A 22,880-nucleotide genomic window follows, 5' to 3' on the forward strand; every position below is an offset into this window, starting at 1 on the left:
AGTGCACTATGAAGCAATTTCACAACAATACGATCCTATTGAGAACTAAGACTTCGTTATGATTTTTCCTAAGTGAAAACCAAAGTAACATGTATGTTAATAACTAGGAAAAGAAAAACTCAGTGCTGAGGTTAGTTCATTAAACCTTACCAGATAAACTCAAATCTACATCATGAAAAATGACTGGAGCAATACTAGATGTCTAAATGGAAGAAACATCTCTTCTAGTATGTATTCCTGAGATTTGTTTTTAAAGCCTATTCTTTAAATCTTTTCAACAAGCTTAAAATTCAACATAGGTTTGTTTTCCCCAGAAAGATAATTTCATATTTTAGACCATAAAGTAAATGTATACCTAACTCACAGCCACAGGAAAGCATAACTCATCTTTCAGTTTGTTCCCTAATTATAAATCTAAAATCATATGTAAAAAGACTTGGCATTTGGAATCCTAGGTAGCTGCTATTAAATGATTCCAGGTACTTGTTGGTACATTTAATATACTCTCATCTACCAAATAGTAAGTCAAATGTCTTCATACCCAGTGAAAACTGGGTCAGGGATAGAGAATGAGGAAGGAACCAGATATTAAAGAAAGTTCTCTGTGAAGAGAAAACTTGATGCCAGATTGGTATGGATACCTGGTTCTATACAAAGGAATGTAGAGGAACACAATGATGAAAAAGTGTATGAAATATTTTAAATATTTTTTACACTTTAATTTGAAAAATTCTGTAAGCGATAATTGCTCATAGCCAAAAAAAAAAAAAACCAACCTTATAATGTGGAGTTTATAGCTTTTCTTATGTGGAAATAAAACTACTTGAGCATAGGATCAAAGACAAGATGGAAAAAATTAGGGTACACTGTTTTAAGTTTCTTACATTATATGAAGTTGTATAATACTATTCAAAAGTGAAGTGTGGCGAGTAAAAGATTCATACTGTATACCCTAATATATAATAACTGAAATATTTTTAAAGAGAGCTACAACAAATTATGAAGATAAAATGAAATACTAAAAGAAATCTAAAACAAATCAAGGAAAGAGAAAAAAGTAAAATGAAGAGCAAGACAAATGGAAAGCAACCTGCAAGATTATAAACTTAAACATAACCATATCAATAATCATTTTAAATTTAAGTGGTCTACAGTCCAATTACATTAAAAAAGTAGAAATTTTCAGATAAAAAGGCAGTACCCACTACATCTAATCTGTAAGAAATCCACTTTAAAAATAGAGACACAGGTTAAAAATGAAAGAATGGCAAGAGATATACCATGCAAACCCAAACATAAGAAAGTTGGAGTGACTGTTTTAACATCAGAAAAAGTACGCTTCAAAACAAAAACATCACCAGTGATAATAAAAAGGGGTATTCTATAATAGAGTATCTATAATAATAGAGTATCAATTCACCAAGAAGATACACCAATTACAAATGTATATGCCACTAATAAGGGCTTCCAAATATATGAAGCAATAACTGAAAAAAGTAAAAGAGAAGTAGACAAATCTAAAATTTTAAGTTGGAGATGTCCATGTTCCACTCTCAATAACTGATAATACAAGTAGACATAACATCAGTAGTGATATACAAGACCTGGACAAAACTGCCCATCAACTTGACCTAATTGACAGTGATAAAACTCCACCAAGCCACAGAATACTCATTCTTTCCAAGTTTACATGGAATAGGAATGGAGACAGACCATTTGTTTGGCCTTCAAATGTCATAATACATGTTAAATTAATTAAAACTCCTAACAACTCAATTAAAGTAGAAATTACTAACAAATATAGAAAAGTCCTCAAATATTTAGAAATTGAGCCTCACATCATTAAACAATGCCATTAAGTCTAAAAAGTCACAGAATAAAATAAGATGTATTAAAGTGAATGGTTATATATACACAATGGAGTATTACTCAGCCATTAAAAAGAATACATTTGAATCAGTTCTAATGAGGTAGATGAAACTGGAGCCTATTATACAGAGTGAAGTAAGCCAGAAAGAAAAACACCAATACAGTATACTAATGCACATATATGGAATTTAGAAAGATGGTAACAATAACCCGGTGTACGAAACAGCAAAAGAGACACTGATGTATAGAACAGTCTTAAGGACTCTGTGGGAGAGGGAGAGGGTGGGAAGATTTGGGAGAATGGCATTGAAACATGTAAAATATCATGTAAGAAACAAGTTGCCAGTCCAGGTTCAATGCACGATACTGGATGCTTGGGGCTAGTGCACTGGGACGACCCAGAGGGATGGTATGGGGAGGGAGGAGGGTTCAGGATGGGGAACACATGTATACCTGTGGCGGATTCATTTTGATATTTGGCAAAACTAATACAATTATGTAAAGTTTAAAAATAAAATAAAGTTAGAAAAAAGGAAAAAAAATAAATAAATAAAATAAAGTGAATGGTTATAAAAACACATCAACAACATGCCAACATTTGCAGGCTACAATTAATAACAGTATCCACAGGCTTCCATGGTGAATCCTATCAAATGTTTGAGGGAGAAATAATATAGGTCTCAGAAAATATTAGAGTATTAAAAGAAAGCAAACCATAGACAAGTGTTTAGGAACAGATACTAGAATAGATGCAAACAACTCAATCAAAAACTGAGCAGAAGACCTAAATAGACACTTCTCTAAAGAAGACATACAGATGTCTAATAAACACATGAAAAGATGCTCAACATCGCTCATTATTCAGTTCAGTTCAGTTGCTCAGTTGTGTCCGACTCTTTGCGACCCCATGAATCGCAGCATGCCAGGCCTCCCTATCCATCACCAACTCCCAGAGTTAATGCAAATCAAAACTACCATGAAATATCACCTCACACTGGTCAGACTGGCCATCAACAAAAATCTACAAACAATACATGCTAGAGAGAATGTGGAGAAAAGGGAAATCTCTTGCACTGTTGGTGGAATGTAAAATGATACCACCACTATCGAGAACACTATGGAGATTACTTAAAACACTAGGAATAAAACTACCATATGACCCAACAATCCCACTATGGGGCATATACCCTGAGGAAACCATAATTGAAAGGACACACGTATTCCAGTGTTCACCGCAGCACTATTTACAATAGCTTAAGACATGGAAGCAACCTAGATGTTCACTGACGGATGAACGGATAAAGGACATGTAGTACATATATATAAGGGAATATTAATATTACTCAGCCATAAAAAGGAACACATTGGAGTCAGTTCTAATGAGGCAGATGAACCTAGAGCCTATTATATGCTGCTGCTGCTGCTAAGTCGCCCCAGTCGTGTCCAACTCTGTGCGACCCCATAGACGGCAGCCTACCAGGCTCCCCCGTCCCTGGGATTCTCCAGGCAAGAACACTGGAGTGGGTTGCCATTTCCTTCTCCAATGCAGGAAAGTGAAAAGTGAAAGTGAAGTCGCTCAGTCGTGTCTGACTCTTAGCGACCCCATGGACTGCAGCCCACCAGGCTCCTCCGTCCATGGGATTTTCCAGGCAAGGGTACTGGAGTGGGGTGCCATTGCCTTCTCAGAGCCTATTATATACAGTGAAGTAAATCATAAAGAGAAAAACGTATATCATATATTAATACAAATATAGGGATCTAGAAAGATGAACCTATTTGCAGGGCTGCAATGGAGACTCAGAGGTAGAAAACAGACTTGTGGACAGGGAGGGTTGGGGAGGGTGGGAAGAACTGAGAGAGCAGCATGGAAACACATGGTGTCATATGTAAGCTAGATAGCCAATAGGAATTTGTTGTTATGCTGCAGGAAGCTCAAATCTGATGCTCTGGGACAACCTAGAGAGGTAGGATTGGCTGGGAGATAGGAGGGACAAGATATATGTATACCTATGGCTGATTCATGTTGGCGTATGAAAGAAACCAACACAACATTATAATGCAATTATTCTCCAATTAAAAATAAATAATTTTTTTAAAAAGAAAAAGAAAGCAAACCATAGACAAGTGTTCAGGAATTGGAAAAAAAAGACAACTTAGTATTCCCCAGAAAATAATAAAAAATAGATACTAGAAATATAAAGAACTTCAACCTAATATGGGATGTCTATGAAAAAAAGATCAGGAAAAAGTAAAGAATATTGATTTTTAGCACTTAGCATTACACATTGCGAGGGAAGTCTAGGTAGTGTGTAAGGCAATAAGAAGGAGACAGGAAGACTTAAAGAATGATGTAAAATCCCTTTACTCACAGTTCATACCATCATGTATTAGAAAGTCCTATGGGATTTTCTATAAATTCCTTTTGTAAAGTATTTTTAAAAGGCTACTACAATCAGGAAGTGATTTTTATAAGATTACAGGCTAGAAGAACAGCACCCAAAGATTAAATATATTTTAATATACTAACAGTGAAAAGTTGGAAAATAAAACTATAAGAAAGTATAAAAGTATCTAAAAAATTTAAATGTACTAGAAAATTTGATAATATTAAGATATCAATTTTCCCTTAATTGATACATGGATTCAATGCAATTTTAATCAAACTAGTTGTTTTAAGGATTTGGGAAGAATATTTTAATATTTATGGAAATGTAGTATAAGATACCTATGAATGGAGTATAATGGAATATAAAGTAAAATGATAAACATTTCCATAATAAATAACCACTGGAATTAACCCAGGTATGATAATCAAGAGAGCACATTATTGGTACAATGATAGTTAGGCAGGTAGAAAGTCCAAACACTGAACATATACAATAAATTGATTTTCAACAAAAGTTCCAAATAAATCAATTGAGAATGGATACTCTTAACAAACTATACTAGAAAAATTAAATATCCACATGTGGAAAGGGGGAACACTAAACCTACATGCAAAAATTATTATGAAATGGATCACAGTCCGCTCAAAAAAAAAAAAAAAAACACAGAAAAAAGACTTGGGTTAATCAGTAACTTCTTAGAAAAGAAAAAATACAACCATTAAAATATTGAAAAATCATACTTCAAAATTTACAATTTTCAATCTTTGAAGGCCACCATTAAAATGAAAAACAAACATAAAACAATCAGTGTCTGAAGAATAATTCTTAGTATTCTCAGTACATATGTTCAACTTAGAACTAATACCCAGAATATATTTAAAAATTTCCTACAACTCATTAATAAAAAAATAGCACAAGGTAATCTAGCAAAATGTGAATGAACATTTCATAAGAATAGATATAGAGGTGATCAGTTAAGTACATGAAAAGATGCCCAAAAATACAGTGAAATGAGTACTGAGTATAAATTTATTAAGATCCATTTGAATGATTAGAAGTGAAAAGACTTCCCAAGTTTGGGTGAGGATATAGAGCACCTACCTGTAGCTTTCAGGCCTTGCTGCTGGAAATGTGAAATGTTACAACTACTTTCAAAAACCATTTGGCAACTCTCCCAGAGTTAAGCATATACTATTCCTACCACACAGCTATTCCACTCCTAGGTATTCAATCAATAGAAATTCAAAACATATGTTCAAACAAATATTTGTGCATAAATGTTCACAGTAGCTTTACTCATTATAACCAAAACTGGGAAAGAACCTAATGGCCATTGACAGCAGAATGGAGAAAGAAATTTCAGTATATTCATTTAATGGAATATTATTCAGCAGTAAAAATGAAAAAACTAATACCACACACAAAAGAATATCCAAACATTATGCTGACAGATAAGCCAGATATAAAAGAATGGATACTGTACAACTTTATTTATATTTAAGTTAAGAAAAGGCAAAACAGAGACAAAATTTCCTGCGGCTTAGGTCTTCCAGAAAGTTCAAAAAGCAATCAATGGTAGCCTGGGTTTGGAGGGTAGTTTTCTATGTATGGACATGAAAAAACTTTGAGGGCCTAATAAAAACCTTCAATATCTTGATTATGGTGGTGGTTACGGGAATGTACGCTTAAAACATGTACTATAGAAACAATAAAAATCAATACCTAATAATCTGGTCAAATTAACTTTTGTTCTATAAATTATTCAATTTAGCCCACTCTGATTTATTATGGTTAACAAAATAATATAGTTGCTGACAGAGAGTGAATATTCAAATGATACCAGTTGCATTTTATTCAGTAATAGTAAAGTACACAGATTTATTTTATACTTGGTATATACTCCTCTATTTTCGATCCATGATTAGGAATTGTCTACTAGGCATCATGCAAAAGGAAGTTATAGTACCTTTAAGTTCTCTTTGAGCATATTGGACTTTCCTTAACTCTCAAAGTAAAGTAATTTCACTAAAGGTCTAATTTTTCCAGTTTAATTTAAAAATTCAATGATGTATATCACTGTATTACATCTTTCTACTGCCACTGCAGAAGGGAAAGCCAGTGATCCATTAGAGAAGGTTAGCAAAACTAGAAGACCATAGTTTTTCATTTAAGATACAGATTTTATACATTCTAAGGTATATAAAAGTAGAGCTAAAAGTATACATTTAAAGGTATTCTCAAGTAGACAAAAATAAATAACAAATAACTGAATCTATAATAGAAAAAAAATGGTCCCTCATTTCAGTTGTGGTACTCTTCTAGACTGGTTTTAGCAAATGCATGCACTTTTGTGTTGCAAAATGCATTCAAATCATTAAGACCACCTTATGTTACAGTGAATTTTCAATGCATTATTTTCTAAAACATCTTCATATAAGATATACCTATACAATGTCAAAGTATCTAAATGATAAGTAAAACAATTTAAACTTCCCTATTAGAATGAAGAATTTAATCTTCAGTTTGTTCTACATAGAAATACTATTTCTATGTAGAAATACTCATGTAGAAATACAGTCTCATGAAATACTATTTAAAGAGAAATTTAAAACAAGGAATAAAATGGGTAGACCAAAAACAACTTAACTACTTATTCACTATCTTTTTTCTCTATTTTTAACAGCTTTATTGAGATGTAATTTATGTATAAAACATGCACATGTTTAATGTATACAATTTGCTGAGTTTAGATATTTGCATACATCTGTAATACCATCACCATAACCAAGGAATTCAGCAGATCCATCACCTCCAAAAGTGTCTTGTCTTCCTTTACTAGAGTTTTTGGTTTTCCTTTCTTGTTTGTTTTTTGGATTAATGTTTTGTTTTTGTCATAAGAACACTTAACATGAGATCTACCCTCTTAACCAATGTTTAAGTGCATAGCCCTGTAATGTTAACTAACTAGAGGCACTGGGTTATACAGCAGATCTCTAGGTTTATTCACCTTGCATAACTGAAACTTTTATCCATTGCATAGTAACTTCCCATTTTCCCTCCCCCTAGGCTCTGGCAGCCACTATTCAATTCTGTTTCTGTGAGTTTGCCTGTTTTAAATATCTCATATAAATGGAATCATGTACTATTTGTTCATGGGTGAATGCCTTATTTTCCTCACCTTAATGTCCTCCAGGTTCGTCCATACTGTTGCAAATGTTAAGATTTTCCTCTTCTCGAATACTGAATAATATACCATTGCATGTATATACCACATTTTCTTTGTGCATTCATTTGCTGATGGACATTTATTTATTTGCTGATGTGGAAATAAATGTAAATAATGCAGCAATGAATATGGGAGTGTATCTTTTCAACATCCTCATTTCATCTCTTTTGATGTTTAGTCAGAGGTAAGATTTCTGGATCATAATTTTATTTTCAGTTTTTTGAGGAACTTTCATACTGTGCTCTCCGGTGGCTATACCATTTTACCTCTCCATAAACAATGGAGAAGTGTTTGAATTTCTCCATATCCTTATCCTCACTCATCTCTTGTCTTTTTGATGATAGCCATTGCAACAGTTGTGAGTTTAAAACTCACTGTGGTTTTGATTTGCATTTCCACAGTGATTAGTGATGTTGAGCACCTTTTCATGTACCTGGTGCCTATTTGTATATCTTCTTTAGAGAAATGCCTGTTCAAGACCTTTGCCCATTTTTAATTGGATTGTTTGGTTCTTTCCTATTGTGAAAGTTGCCCAATTCAGTTCAGTTCAGTCGCTCAGTCGTGTCTGACTCTTTGCAACCCCATGAATCGCAGCACACCAGGCCTCCCTGTCCATCACCAACTCCCGGAGTTCACTCAGACTCACGTCCATCGAGTCAGTGATGCCATCCAGCCAGCTCATCCTCTGTCGTCCCCTCCTCCTCTTGCCCCCAATCCCTCCCAGCATCAGAGTCTTTTCCAATGAGTCAACTCTTCACATGAGGTGGCCAAAGTACTGGAGTTTCAACTTTAGCATCATTCCTTCCAAAGAAATCCCAGGGCTGATCTCCTTCAGAATGGACTGTTTGGATCTCCTTGCAGTCCAAGGGACTCTCAAGAGTCTTCTCCAACACCACAGTTCAAAAGCATCAATTCTTTGGTGCTAAACCATAGCCTTGACTAGATGGACTTTTGTTGGCAAAGTAATGTCTCTGCTTTTCAATATGCTGTCTAGGTTGGTCATAACTTTCCTTCCAAGGAGTAAGCGTCTTTTAATTTCATGGCTGCAGTCACCATCTGCAGTGAGTATGGAGCCCAGAAAAATAAAGTCTGACACTGTTTCCCCATCTATTTCCCATGAAGTGATGCAACCGGATGCCATGATCTTCGTTTTCTGAATGTTGAGTTTTAAGCCAACATTTTTACTCTCCACTTTCACTTTCATCAAGAGGCCTTTTAGTTCCTCTTCACTTTCTGCCATAAGGGTGGTGTCATCTGCATATCTGAGGTGATTGATATTTCTCCTGGCAATCTTGATTCCAGCTTGTGCTTCTTCCAGCCCAGAGTTTCTCATGATGTACTCTGCATAGAAGTTAAATAAGCAGGGTGACAATATACAGCCTTGACATACTCCTTTTCCTATTTGGAACCAGTCTGTTGTTCCATGTCCAGTTCTAACTGTTGCTTCCTGACCTGCATACAGATTTCTCAAGAGGCAGGTCAGATGGTCTGATATTCCCATCTCTTTCAGGATTTACCACAGTTTATTGTGATCTACACAGTCAAAGGCTTTGGCATAGTCAATAAAGCAGAAATAGATGTTTTTCTGGAACTCTCTTGCTTTTTCCATGATCCAGCGGATATTGGCAATTTGATCTCTGGTTCCTCTGCCTTTTCTAAAACCAGCTTGAACATCAGGGAGTTCATGGTTCACATATTGCTGAAGCCTGGCTTGGAGAATTTTGAGCATTACTTTACTAGCATGTGAGATGAGTGCAATTGTGCAGTAGTTTGAGCATTCTGTGGCATTGCCTTTCTTTGGGATTGGAATGAAAAGTGACCTTTCCCAGTCCTGTGGCCACTGCTGAGTTTTCCAAATTTGCTGGCATGTTGAGTGCAGCACTTTCACAGCATCATCTTTCAGGATTTGAAATAGCACGTGTCCAACTCTTTGCAACCCAATCTCAGCACTACCCAGATTTTTACTAGATAACTTATTGCAAATATTTTACCTACTTTATATGTTGCTTTTTTTTTTTACTGTATTAATGTTTCCTTTGCCATACTGAAGATTTTTACTTTATTATTATTCCACTTGTCTATTTTTGCTTTCATTACCTGTGTCTTAGATATCATATCTAAAAAGATGATTGCCAAGACCAAAGTCAAGAAGCTAATTCCCTTTGTTTTCCTTTAGTAGTTTTACAGTTTGGGGTCTTTATTTTGAGTTAATATTTATAATGATGTGAGGTAAAGGTCCAATTTTATCCTTCTCCATGTGGATATCCACTTTTTACAACACCATTTACTGAAGAGAATTCTGTCACCACTGTGTATTCATGGTACCTTGCTGAAGATCGCAGAACACATATGCATGGATTTATTTCTGTTCTCAATTTTGTTCCATTGGTGTATATGTCTGTCTTTCTGCCAATACCATACTAATTACTGTGACCTTGTAATAATTTTGAAATAAAAAATTGGATGCCTCCAGCTTTGCTCTTTCTCAAGATCATGTTGACTATTCTGGGTCTTTTGTATTTCCATATGAATGTCAGGGCTTTTTTTTCCATTTTGGCATAAAAATGCCATTTGGGTTTTGATGAGGATAGCAATGTATCTGCAGATCATATTGGGTAGTATAGACATTTTAACAATTATTAAGTCTTCCAATTCATAAATATGGGATGTCTTGCCACAACTTTAATTTTTATCAATATTTTATACTTTTCAGTGTATAGGTCTTTTAGCTTCTTTAGTAACTTTATTCCCTAATATTTTATTATTTGGTGCTATTCTAAATGAGATTTTCTGAATTTCCTTTTCCTTTCCTTAGTTCATTGTTTATGTATAGTAATACCACTGGTTTTGTGGGTTGATTCTCGTATTCTGTAACTTGACCAAGCTCATTGAATCTGTTCACTAGCTCAACAGTTTCTTGGTGGTGTTTGGAGTCTCCCATATATATAAGATCAAGTGTCCTAGTGAAAGTCTCTCAGTCGTGTCCAACTCTTTGCAACCCCATGGACCATACAGTCCCTGGAATTCTCCAAGCCAGAATATTAGAGTTGGTAACCATTACCTTCTCCAGGGGATCTTCTAAACCCAGGGATCTAACCCAGTTCTCCCGCATTGCAGGCAGATTCTGTACCAGCTGAGCTGCCAGGGAAGCGTATAAGATCATGTCATTTGCAAAAAGAGAAATTTTATTTCTTTCTGATGTAGATGCCTTTTACTTTGTTTCCTTGCCTAATTGCTGTGACTACAACTCCCAGTACTCTGTTGAATAGAAATGGGAAGAGTAGGTCTCTGTACCTTGTTCCTGATTTTAGAAGAAAAGCTTTCTGTTTTCTACCATTAACTTTGATGTTAGCTGTGTATCTATTACCTTAGTTTATGGAAGTTCTACAATTATCAAATTGCTTTTATATGCATGGTACTGTGTGCAGAGCAATCAAAGATTTTGAAACCTTCTATAACAAGGTACTCACAGTTTGGTGGAGGATCGGCTGATGGAGGAGTTAAAGAGACATTATTATATTAAAAGGTTTTTTTTCTCCTCTTCATTAAATGTTATAAACTAAGGAGTAACTTAGAAGAAACTGAATATGTTCTGTATCTCATACTTAATTGTTCATTTAAGGAGGTCTTCTCTCTTCCATAGCCTTCCTTTCCATTTAGTCAAAGCAAAATCTTCTTAAACTTTCTTATTATGATCCCCTCTTTCTCAGATTCATGCATATCTTCCAAACTATCAGTATAACATATTTTTCTGTAATATTAAGAGAGATACTTTTAAAAGAGGAAGTATCTCCTCTCATACTGTTATGGGGCAAGAACACATTTCTTGCATTAGCTTCACCAAACAATTGTGTCCTATATCATTATACATGATCATTTTAAAGCAAGTGCTGTCTTAGCTCACCAATAAGTTGCAATCTTATACAAGAAATTACCTTCTCTTTATTTGCATCGTGATGCCTAGTGAATGTTAAGGACATTGTAGATGCACAATAAATACATCTTAGCTTAACTGTGGGTTTATATATGTTATAGATTGAATGTTTGTATTGCCACAAAATTCATTATATTAAATCCAATCTCCCATGTGATGGTATTCAAAGGTGGGGACTTTGGGAGGTAACCAGGTCTTGAGGATGGAGCCCTCATGAATGAAATTAGCATGCTTGTAAGAAGAGGCCATGGGGCTAATTTGGTTTTTCTACCATGTGAGGATCCAATGAAAACTCATCAGTCAACAACCCAGAAACAGCCCTCACTAGAACTTGACCATGCTCGCATCCTGATCACAGACTTCTAGCCGCTATAACTGTGAGAAATAAATTTATCTTATTCCATGCCACCCAATCTATGGTACTTTATTACAACAGCCCAAACTATGATAACATACTTGGAATTATCGTCAGGAAATAACAGTCTTTCTCCCTTAGCTCATATTTTAAGCATTAACTTATCAGAGACCTGACTTTAATCTCCAGCTCTTTCATAGGAAATATTATGCCTTTGGGGTAAATAGATTGATTTCAAAGCAAAATTTTCAACCTGCCACTTTTTATTCTTAAAAACAGCATTTCTGGCATCCAGCTTCCCTCATGTGATCATCCAGCTTTGGCCTGGTCTATCATGTAGGGCAGGGACAACAGATACAATCTGAGCATGAAAATCAATAAATCCAGATTCTAGCTCTAGTTCCTTGCATCTCACTTTCCTTTGACTTAGGTCATTGTCCTGAGCAATCAACAGGACAAAGTAGAAATTCACAATAACGTTTTCTTGTGGCTTAGGGTCACCAGGATTTGTGCCATATAAATAGAACTTAGTATGCATTACTGTTATCTCTGATTTTCACACATGATAATGAGTTATCAGTCATGTCTAATCCTAACGTATATGAGAGACAAGATAGTTCAGGTGTTTTGACAGTTTAGGGGAAAAAAAATCACTTGATTTTTCAGAATGCTTCTAAAAATTCTATTAGGCATTCCAGTGCCTGATTTAGACAATAGTATTCATGAGAACATTTTTTAAAACATCCTCTCACTATTTATTTTTTGACTATTAAGTTTTCTGACACAAAATGAACCTTAGGAAATAAAATGAATTAAATTTTGGTATCAGCCACTGGTGTCCAAGTGTTGCTGCACATATTAATGACCTGAGGATCTTTAAAATTACTAATGCTTGGCTAGCACCCCATATATTCTAATTTAAGTCATGTGGGTGTAACTTGGACATTTCAATTTTTAAAAAGCTCCTCAGGTGATTCCAATGTTCAAACCACTATCCTAAGCAAATACCTAGTCTTATTTCAGTTTTATTTCTCAATTGCACCATAGCTGCTGAAGCTCAATGATGAAGTTTTGCTCTTCTGAATAATTTAACTATAATTTATTATAGTTATTTATTATAGTATAATTTATAAATTAACTATAATTTAACTAATAATGATTACCTATTTTATTTAGAAATATCAAGTCACTTTTATGCATTACTTTTCTTACTGTGATATATTAATGTCTTAACATTTGGCTTTCCAAGTCCTTACTGTGTCCACTACTTTCGAGTGAACCTTATTATTTTCCCCGATCAAACTAAAACATTCAGGCTTTTGTAAAACTCAGAAGAAGATCTACTCTCCAATTTGCATCTCTATCACAAACTATTCTGTTCAGTGAAAGTTTCCTCGTGTATGTACAAAGTTAGAGATATACAATGCAACACCACACTGCACCCATCACCTAGTTCTGTTTTCGACAAGCTGTGCTCTACAAGGCATCAAAAGCAAGTTTGAGTATCCAGTTCCCTTAGGGCACAAAGGCTATTCTAATGAATTAATCTTGCTAAGGTAATTGTTTGGAAAAAAATCTCATCTCTGTGCTTTTGTTCATGCTGCACAGTTTCATTGGAATAACCTTTCCCATCCTTGTCATCTGGTTTTTGGACTACTGAACATAGGTTGATGTTCCAGGGCTCAGCCTGGACATCACATTGATCATTAAATCTGTTCTGAGCCCCTTTTTCCTGGTGAGAATTGTTCACTTCATTCTTTGTGTATTCACTGGGCAGGTGAGGTTTCTATTATAGAACTTTAAACTTTCTTGCTGCTGCTGCTGCTAAGTCACTTCAGTCGTGTCCAACTCTGTGTGACCCATAGACGGCAGCCACCAGGCTCCCCCGTCCCTGGGATTCTCCAGGCAAGAACACTGGAGTGGGTTGCCATTTCCTTCTCCAATGCATGAAAGTGAAAAGTGAAAGTCAAGTCGCTCAGTCGTGTCCGACTCTTAGTGACCCCATGGACTGCAGCCTACCAGGCTCCTTCATCCATGGGATTTTCCAGGCAAAGTACTGGAGTGGGGTGCCATTGCCTTCTCCGAACTTTCTTGCTATGCTATGCTAAGTCACTTCAGTCATGTCCAACTCTGTGTGACCCCACAGATGGCAGCCCACCAGGCTCCCCTGTCCCTGGGATTCTCCAGGCAAGAACACTGGAGTGGGTTGCCATTTCCTTCTTCAATGCATGAGAGTGAAAAGTGAAAGTGAAGTCACCCAGTTGTGTCCAACTCTTAGCAACCCCATGGACTGCAGCCTACCAGGCTTCTCCATCCATGGGATTTTCCAGGCAAGAGTACTGGAGTGGGGTGCCATAAACTTTCTTACATTATCATTATAACTGACGGTTCTCTTTATATGGGCTTCCCTGGTGGCTCAGAGGTTAAAGTGTCTGCCTCCAATGTGGGAGACCCGGGTTCGATCCCTGGGTTGGGAAGATCCCCTGGAGAAGGAAATGGTAACCCACTCCAGTATTCTTGCCTGGAGAATCCCATGGACGGAGAAGCCTGGTAGGCTACAGTCCACAGGGTCGCAAAGAGTCGGACATGACTGAGCAACTTCACTTTCAGTTCAGTTCAGTCGCTCAGTCATGTCCAACTCTTTGCGACCCCATGAATCTCAGCATGCCAGGCCTCCCTGACTTCACTTTAAGTGACTATAAATCACTCAAAGTTAGGGAATATGCCTTATCTTTTTGTCCCAAGTCCCCATAACTGTATTTGCCAATGTAGGTAAAAAATGGATAAACATTTATCCAGTGAATTAAATTGACTGAATAGTGATAGAAGTATGGGGTTTGGGGTCAGAAATGAGTGCAAATTCCAATTCTGCCTCTATTAGCATGTTTTGAACAAATGACAGATTTCCTAAGTTTAAATTGACCCCAAGTATAAAATGTGACTCATAAGAGCTGTCCTTTTAGGATGGTATGAGATGTTATACAAGAAGATATTATGTGTGTCAAGTACCTCTTACAACACATTCTCCCCCAAGCCTCATCTCTGGTAAACTCTAGTATTTACCAGCACCATCTCTCCATACTTCAACCAAACTTTGTCTGTCCCAAATATTTTAAGCAACAATTTGACTATCTATCCTCTTCACTATTCCATGATGTTATTAAAGGGTGTTAAGCTCCGATTTCTAAATACTGGGAGCTAGTGTTTAATCAAGGTGGACATAATGCAAGAAAATGCAAGCATTCCAGCAAACTATGCCACTGGATCATGAAGTTGACCCAGTATCTGACAATTGTCAAGGAAATGTTGCTCAAGGGCAGAGTAGTGAAACGGAACTACATGGCAGCTGGGTGTTTTCATCTTCTATTACTACCTGCTGTCACTATAAATTAGAACTTAAAAAATCTAGTACCTTAGGGTGAGAAGACACTGAGCACCCCCTCTCCTTTTGCCTCCATTTCTGCCTGCCACGCACCTGAATAAAAACAGTCATTGCTGCTAGTTCAAACCTCAAATGAATTTATGGCACTGTTTATCAATTGTTTGTTAAATAAAAACTCATTCAGTTCAGCTCAGTTCAGTCTCTCAGTCATGTCTGACTCTTTGTGACCCCATGAACCGCAGCACACCAGGCCTCCCTGTCCATCACCAACTCCCGGAGTTCGCCCAAACTCACGTCCATCGAGTCGGTGATGCCATCCAGCCATCTCATCCTCCGCCGTCCCCTTCTCCTCCTGCCCCCAATCCCTCCCAGCATCAGAGTCTTTTCCAATGAGTCAACTCTTCGTATGAGGTGGCCAAAGTATTGGAGTTTCAGCCTTAGCATCAGTCCTTCCAAAGAACACCCAGGACTGGTCTCCTTTAGGATGGACTGATTGGATCTCCTTGCAGTCCAAGGGACAAGAGTCTTCTCCAGCACCTTGGAGTACGGAATGAAGCAGGGCAAAGGCTAATAGAGTTCTGCCAAGAGAACACACTGGTCATAGCAAACACCCTCTTCCAACAACACAAGAGAAGACTCTACATATGGACATCACCAGATAGATGGTCAACACTGAAATCAGATTGATTATATTCTTTGAAGCCAAAGATGGAGAAGCTCTATACAGTCAGCAAAAACAAGACCAGGAGCCGACTGTGGCTCAGATCATGAACTCCTTATTGCCAAATTCAGACTTAAATTGAAGAAAGTAGGGAAAATCACTAGACCATTCAGGTATGACCTAAATCAAATCTCTTATGATTATACAGTAGAAGTGAGAAATAGATTTAAGGGACTAGATCTGATAGACAGAGTTCCTGATGAACAATGGAGGGAGGTTTGTGCATGGTACAGGAGACAGGGAGCAAGACCATCCCCATGGAAAAGAAATGCTAAAAAGCAAAATGGCTGTCTGAGGAGGCCTTACAAATAGCTGTGAAAAGAAGGGAAGCGAAAAGCAAGGGAGAAAAGGAAAGATATACCCGTGTGAAAAACTCATTAGGATCTGACAATTGTCAATTTTAGAGATGACAGTTAGGGAGAAGAGAAGAGAATACAACTTTAGCTTTTTTACTGAAGAGGAATAAGCAAGCAATGTTGCATTGTCTTACTTTTTTTTAAGAAATATTTTAAAATACCACATCACATATGTAAGACATATGATCTTGATGACTTCACAGACATTCTATGATTGACAATAAACTATTTTAAGTCCTAACCCATTTAAAAACTAAGTACTCATTTTGGAAAGCAAATACTCGGTTTCCTTAAAGTGAAATCCATCAGTATACACTATTACTCTACTATAATATATAATAAAATGGCCAAATACCTAGTCAGTCAAAAAACTTTGATTTTCATTAAGAAATTCTTACCTTGATCCCCTGGAAAACAGCATATGCTAACTTTCTTTTTATCTTTATTAATTATATAAAACCATTAGTACCTTTCACTTTTAAGTGACTCTGTTAAGTGTACTTATGATTTAGCCTCTATGTCTCAACTCATATGCTACTTATAAAGGGAAAAAAAGTTTTTCTTCCACATCCAGAATGTGTTGTGTATTTCCTCTGTATTTGAGTAATACTGAGTATTATCCTTATCATAGAACTTTTCATATGTCATTGCAATAGCTTCTCTGCTTACATGTATCACTGACTAATTCTCAAGCTCTCTTCGTGTTATTTATCAGTGTGTATATTACATATATACATGATTTTTCTATTTTATCTGTATATATATACATATATATATATAAGCATAGGGCTCAGTGTGCAGTGAATGCTCAATTATCATTTCTCAATAAGTATTATAAAAAACTAAATGGACTTACTGGTGAAAAGATTAAAAATGACAGTGAAATGGACATTTTTGATAAATAAAAGAAATAATTCACTGCCTATAAACATATACTACAGGAACTGTTTAAAATATGGAAATTTATAGCTACACAAGGTAGAGCTTGGAAAGGATAAAAAATAATGATAAGTGTAAAACACATTTTTCTTATTTTAAGTTCTTTAAAAGATTACTGTCTAAAGCCAAAACTTATAACAATATATTATGAGTTATGCAAAATATGTATAATATGTGACAGCAATAGCACAAATACTAAAATGGAATAAATGGGAATATATTTTTATGATGTTCCTACACTCCATGTGAGTGTGTATTTTTGAATGTGTATTTTTGTAGATGGGATACATAAAATACATATATTGTAAATGATTCCAAAAATTTCAAAGGTATAACCAGTACATAAATTATTCTCAACAGCATAAATTATTCCATAAATTATTCTCAGTGAAACTGAAGTCACTCAGTCACATCCAACTCTGCAACCCCATGAACTATAGCCTATCAAGCTCCTCCGTCCATGTGATTTTCCAGGCAAGAGTACTGGAGTGGGTTGCCATTTCCTTCTCCAGGGGATCTTCCTGACCCAGGGATGGAACCCGGGTCTCCAGCATTATAGGCAAACGTTTTTACTGTCTGAGCCACCAGGGAAGTCCCATAGAGAATACCTAACGCAAACAAGGCAGAAGATAATTATAAAAGATACAGAAATATTGAGAAAGCAACTAGCAAATTGGCTGATTTAAATGCAAATATATAATTATGTTAAATACAAAGGTCAAGAAATGCCAATTAAAAGATATACCATGTTAGACTTAAAAAGTAGATCCAACTCTAAGCTGTCTACAAGAAACTTACATTAAATATCAAGGAACTGATGGATTAAAAGTAAAAGATGGCAAGGTACAGCATGTAAAAACAAAGAAAGTTAAGGGAAGTGGTCCAGTGGTCCAGTGGTTAGGAGTACACACTGACTGCTGAGTCCCACGTTCAGTCCCTGGTTGGGGAGTTAAGATCCAACAAGCTATATGGCATGTCCCCCATAAAAAAAAGTTGAAATGCCTATACTGGTTCCACTCATAATCGTCAAAAACTAGAAACAACCAACAACCTTAATGTCCATGAAACAGTGACTAGATAAACTGGCGCATCCATACTATGAAACAATGTTAAGAAAGGAACTTCTGATTTACACAATAACATGGGTCAATCGCAGATGTGTTACACAAAGTGAAAGGAGCTGGCTTCAAAAAGCTACAAAGCTTAACATATGATTCACTTACATGACACTATGGCAAACTATACTTGTTGGTTTCTCAGTCATATCCTACTCTTGGCCACTCCACGGACTATACAGTCTGTGAGGCTCCTCTGTCCATGGAATTCCCAAGGCAAGAATACTGGAGTGGGTTGCTATTCATTTCTCCAGGGGATCTTCCTGACCCAGGGATCAAACCAGGGTTTCTGGCATTGCAGGCAGATTCTTTACCATCTCAGCCACCATGGATGATTCATTTACATGAAACTATGCCAAAACTATAGGCAAAATAATTCATATCAGTGGTTTCCAAGCACTAGTTGTAGGACGAGGGGTTAATGATGAAGGGGCATGAATACTCAGGGTAATGAAATCGTCCTATATCCTGCTTATAACAGTGGGGACATAACTGTGCACATTTATCAAGTTCAAACTTTACACTTAAAAAGGGTAAATTTTATAATATACAAATTATACCTTAATAAATCTGACTTCAAAAAGTGCATTACACATTAAAGATGTGTTAATAAGCAGGTCAAATATCTTTCCTCTCCTTGTACACGTAAAAAGGAAGTAGAAATGTCCCTTTGGAAATATGTGTCAAGCAGCTCTGCACTTCAGAGCCAGCATCAAAGCTTGAGGGTTTAATGCTATTAATTTTCTCTGGTTCAGCTCTAGGCACCCTGAAGGGCACTAAATAAACAGCCACTCACTGAATGACTGTTCTTTATAGCTCCTGCAGCACAAAGTTTAAAAATCATTGACTAGAGGATGGAAAAGGGAAGTTGCAAACTATAATTTTTGAGAGGGCAGAAACAAGCCCCAATACTATGTTCCATGACTTAACCTTCATTTTTAAGTATTGTCAAAAGGAAATACAGCAAAAAGATCAAGGAGCCTTGGGTCCCAGACTCTTTGGTCTTATTCTTTGTCACTGACTGCTCATCTCCTCTCTCCTCCCTTCTTTACTTCTCCCTCTCTCTATCTCCCCCCAACTCTCCCAAACACAAGTAATGCACACACTGAAACTCTGAGCATTCTTTATTTTCACAAAAATGCAAATATCTGAAAAAGATTTATTTGCATTTTGAAACTGATCAATAGATTCAGTTCAATTCAGTCACTCAGTCGTGTCCAACTCTTTGCGACCCCATGAATCGCAGCATGCCAGGCCTCCCTGTCCATCACAAACTCCTGGAGTTCACCCAAACTCATGTGCATCAAGTCAGTGATGCCATCCAGCCATCTCATCCTCTGTCATCCCCTTCTCCTCCTGCCCCCAATCCCTCCCAGTATCAGAGTCTTTCCCAATGAGTCAACTCTTCGGATGAGGTGGCCAAAGTATGTGGAGTTTCAGCTTTAGCATCATTCCTTCCAAAGAACACCCAGGACCGATCTCCTTTAGAATGGACTGGCTGGGTCTCCTTGCAATCCAAGGGACTCTCAAGAGTCTTCTCCAACACCACAGTTCAAAAGCATCAATTCTTCAGTGCTCAGATTAGGCTTTAACAAATAGATATCAGTCACATTTGAATTGGAAGGAAGTGTTTGTCTACATTCCCTAAATCATACATCTATGACTGGCCACTACCCTCAACATGAAACAGACCACACCCTTTCTTATTTAAATTATTACCAAATATACACTGAATTCTGGAAAGACGGAAAAACTTCTCTGAATTTTATTGCATTCACAGAGCTCTTTTATTTTGCTATAGATCTTATTCCAAAGGACTTTACCATGGCCAATTGGCTAATCACCCTCTGCGCTAAGAAGCATATTTAGAAACTATCAAGGATTTCAGTAGGCCAAAACTCATAAAGAGAAATCTGGGGACTCAAAATAATAATTCCAAAGATGACTTACTCATTTTGTGTTAATTATAAAATGAACTATCAGATCATAAGTAAAGGATTAATTAGTTGTACAGTAAAAAACCTGCTAGATCATATGGAGGACAGAGGCACATAGTAATATCAGAACTGTGCTGCTCTAATGTATACTCCAAGGAGATACAACAATTGTAAATATATGTACACCCAACACAGGAGCACCACAATATTCATACAAAGGAAAAATGCTAATAACCACAAAAAGAGAAACTGACAGTAACACAGTAACAGTGGGAGACTGTAACACCACAATTACACCAATGAACAGATCATCCAGACAGAAAGTCGATAAGGAAACACAGGCCTTAAATAAAGCATTAACCCCAATAGACTTAATTGGTATTTATAAAGCATTCTATTCTCCAGAACAGATACAAGCTGGGTCACACAGCAAGCATCAGTAAATTCAAGAATATTAAGATTATATCAAGCATCTTTTCCAACCACAATGCCATGAATTAGAACCTACAAGAAAAGAAGTATAAAAAACACAAATATGTGGAGGCTAAACAATATGCTACTAAACAACCAATGAATCACTGAGGAAATCAGAAGTTACCTATAGACAAAAGAAAATGAAAACACAACCATCCAAAACCTATGGGACACAGCAAAAGTAGTTCTAAGATGGAAGTTTACAGAAATAAAACCATACCTCAGGAAGCAAAAAAAACCTCAAGTAAACAACCTAACATTACAACTAAACCAACCGGAGAAAGAAGAACAGATAAAACCCAAAATTAGCAGAAGGAAAGAAATCAGAGGTCAGAGTAGAAGTAAATGAAATAGAGTGAAAGAAAGCAATAGAAAACATCAATGAAACCAAAAGCTGGTTCTATGAAAAGATAAACAAAATTGATAAATCTTTAGAGAGATTAATCAACAAAAAAAAAGGGAGAGAGCTCAAAACAGTAAAATTAGAAATGAGAAAGAAGTTACAACTGACACCACAGAAATACAAAGGATCATAAAGACTACTATAACCAACTATATACCAATAAAATGGACAACCTAGAAGGAATGGACAAATTCTTAGAAAGGTACAGTCTCCAAAGACTGAACCTGGAAGAAATAGAATATATGAACAGGCAAATGAAACTGAAACTGTGATTAAAAACATCCAAAAAACAAAAGTCCAGAAACAGATGCCTTCACAGGCTAATTCTAGTAAATATTCAGAGAAGAGTTAACACCTATCCTTCTGAAACTCTTCCAAAAATTTGCATCTCAATAGATGCAAAAAAAGCTTTTGATAAAACCCAACACCCGTTTATGGTAAAAACTTTCCAGAAGGTGTGCAGACAGGTAACCTACGTCAGCATAATAAAGACCATATATGACAAACCTAAAACTAACACTCAACAGTGAAATGCTGAAACAATTTCCTTTAAGGTCAGGAACAGACAAGGATATCCACTCTCACCACTTTTATTCAACATAGTTTTGGCAATCTTAGCCAAGGCAATCAGAGAAGAAAAAGAAATACAAGGAATCTAAATTGGCAAAGAAGAAATAATACTGTCACTATTGGCAGGTGACATGGTACTATATGTAGAAAATGCTAAAGATGCTACCAGAAAACTATTAGAGCTCATCAATGAATTCAATAAGGTTGCAGGATACAAAAATTAATATGTAGAAATTTGTTGCATTTTTACACACTAACAATGAAAGATCAGAAAGAGAAATTAAGAAAATAATTTCAATTATAATCATATCAAAAAGGATAAAATACTTAGGAATAAACCTACCTACGGGGCAAAAGAACTGTACTTCAAAAACTAAGACACTGATGAAATAAATCTAAGATGACACAAACAAATGAAAAGATGTTCCTAGATTGGAAGAATCAATCTTGCCAAAATGACTGTATTACCCAAGGCAATCTACAGATTCAATGCAATCTCTATCAAATTACCAATGGCATTTTCTGTAGATCTAGAACAAAAAAATCTTAAAATTTATATGAAGACACACAAAAGCCAAACAATTTTGAGAAAGAAAAACAGAGCTGGAAGCATCAGGCTCTCTGACTTCAGACTATACTACAAAGCTATAGTCATCGAAACAGTATGGCACTGGCACAAAATTAGAAATATAGATTGGCACGGGATAGAAAGTTCAGAAGTAAAACCACACACTTATGGTCAATTAATTTTTAAAAAGGAGGCAAGATATACAATGGAGAAAAGACAGTCTCTGCAATAAGTGGTGCCAGGAAAACTGGATAGTTATATATTAAAAAATGAAATTAGAATACTTATTAATACTGCATACAAAAATAAAAGGAATTAAAGACCTAAATCTAATAATAGATACTATAAAACTCAATTGAAAAGAGTCTGATGCTGGGAAAGATTGCGGGAAGGAGGAGGAGGGGATGACAGAGGACGAGATGGCTGAACGGCACCTCCAACTCAATGGATGTGAGTTTGAGTAAGCTCTGGGAGTTGGCAATGGACAGAGAGTCCTGGCATGCTGCAGTGCATGGGTCACAAAGAATTGAACATGACTGAGTGACTGAACTGAACTGAACTGAAATAATCACCATAAGCACGATTCAATATGCTTCTCAAAAAACACACTTACAGTTTGCATCTTCACTTCTGGTCTTCTTTTA

The sequence above is a fragment of the Bos indicus x Bos taurus genome, chromosome 4, assembly GCF_003369695.1.
Source record: "Bos indicus x Bos taurus breed Angus x Brahman F1 hybrid chromosome 4, Bos_hybrid_MaternalHap_v2.0, whole genome shotgun sequence".
NCBI lineage: Eukaryota > Metazoa > Chordata > Mammalia > Artiodactyla > Bovidae > Bos > Bos indicus x Bos taurus.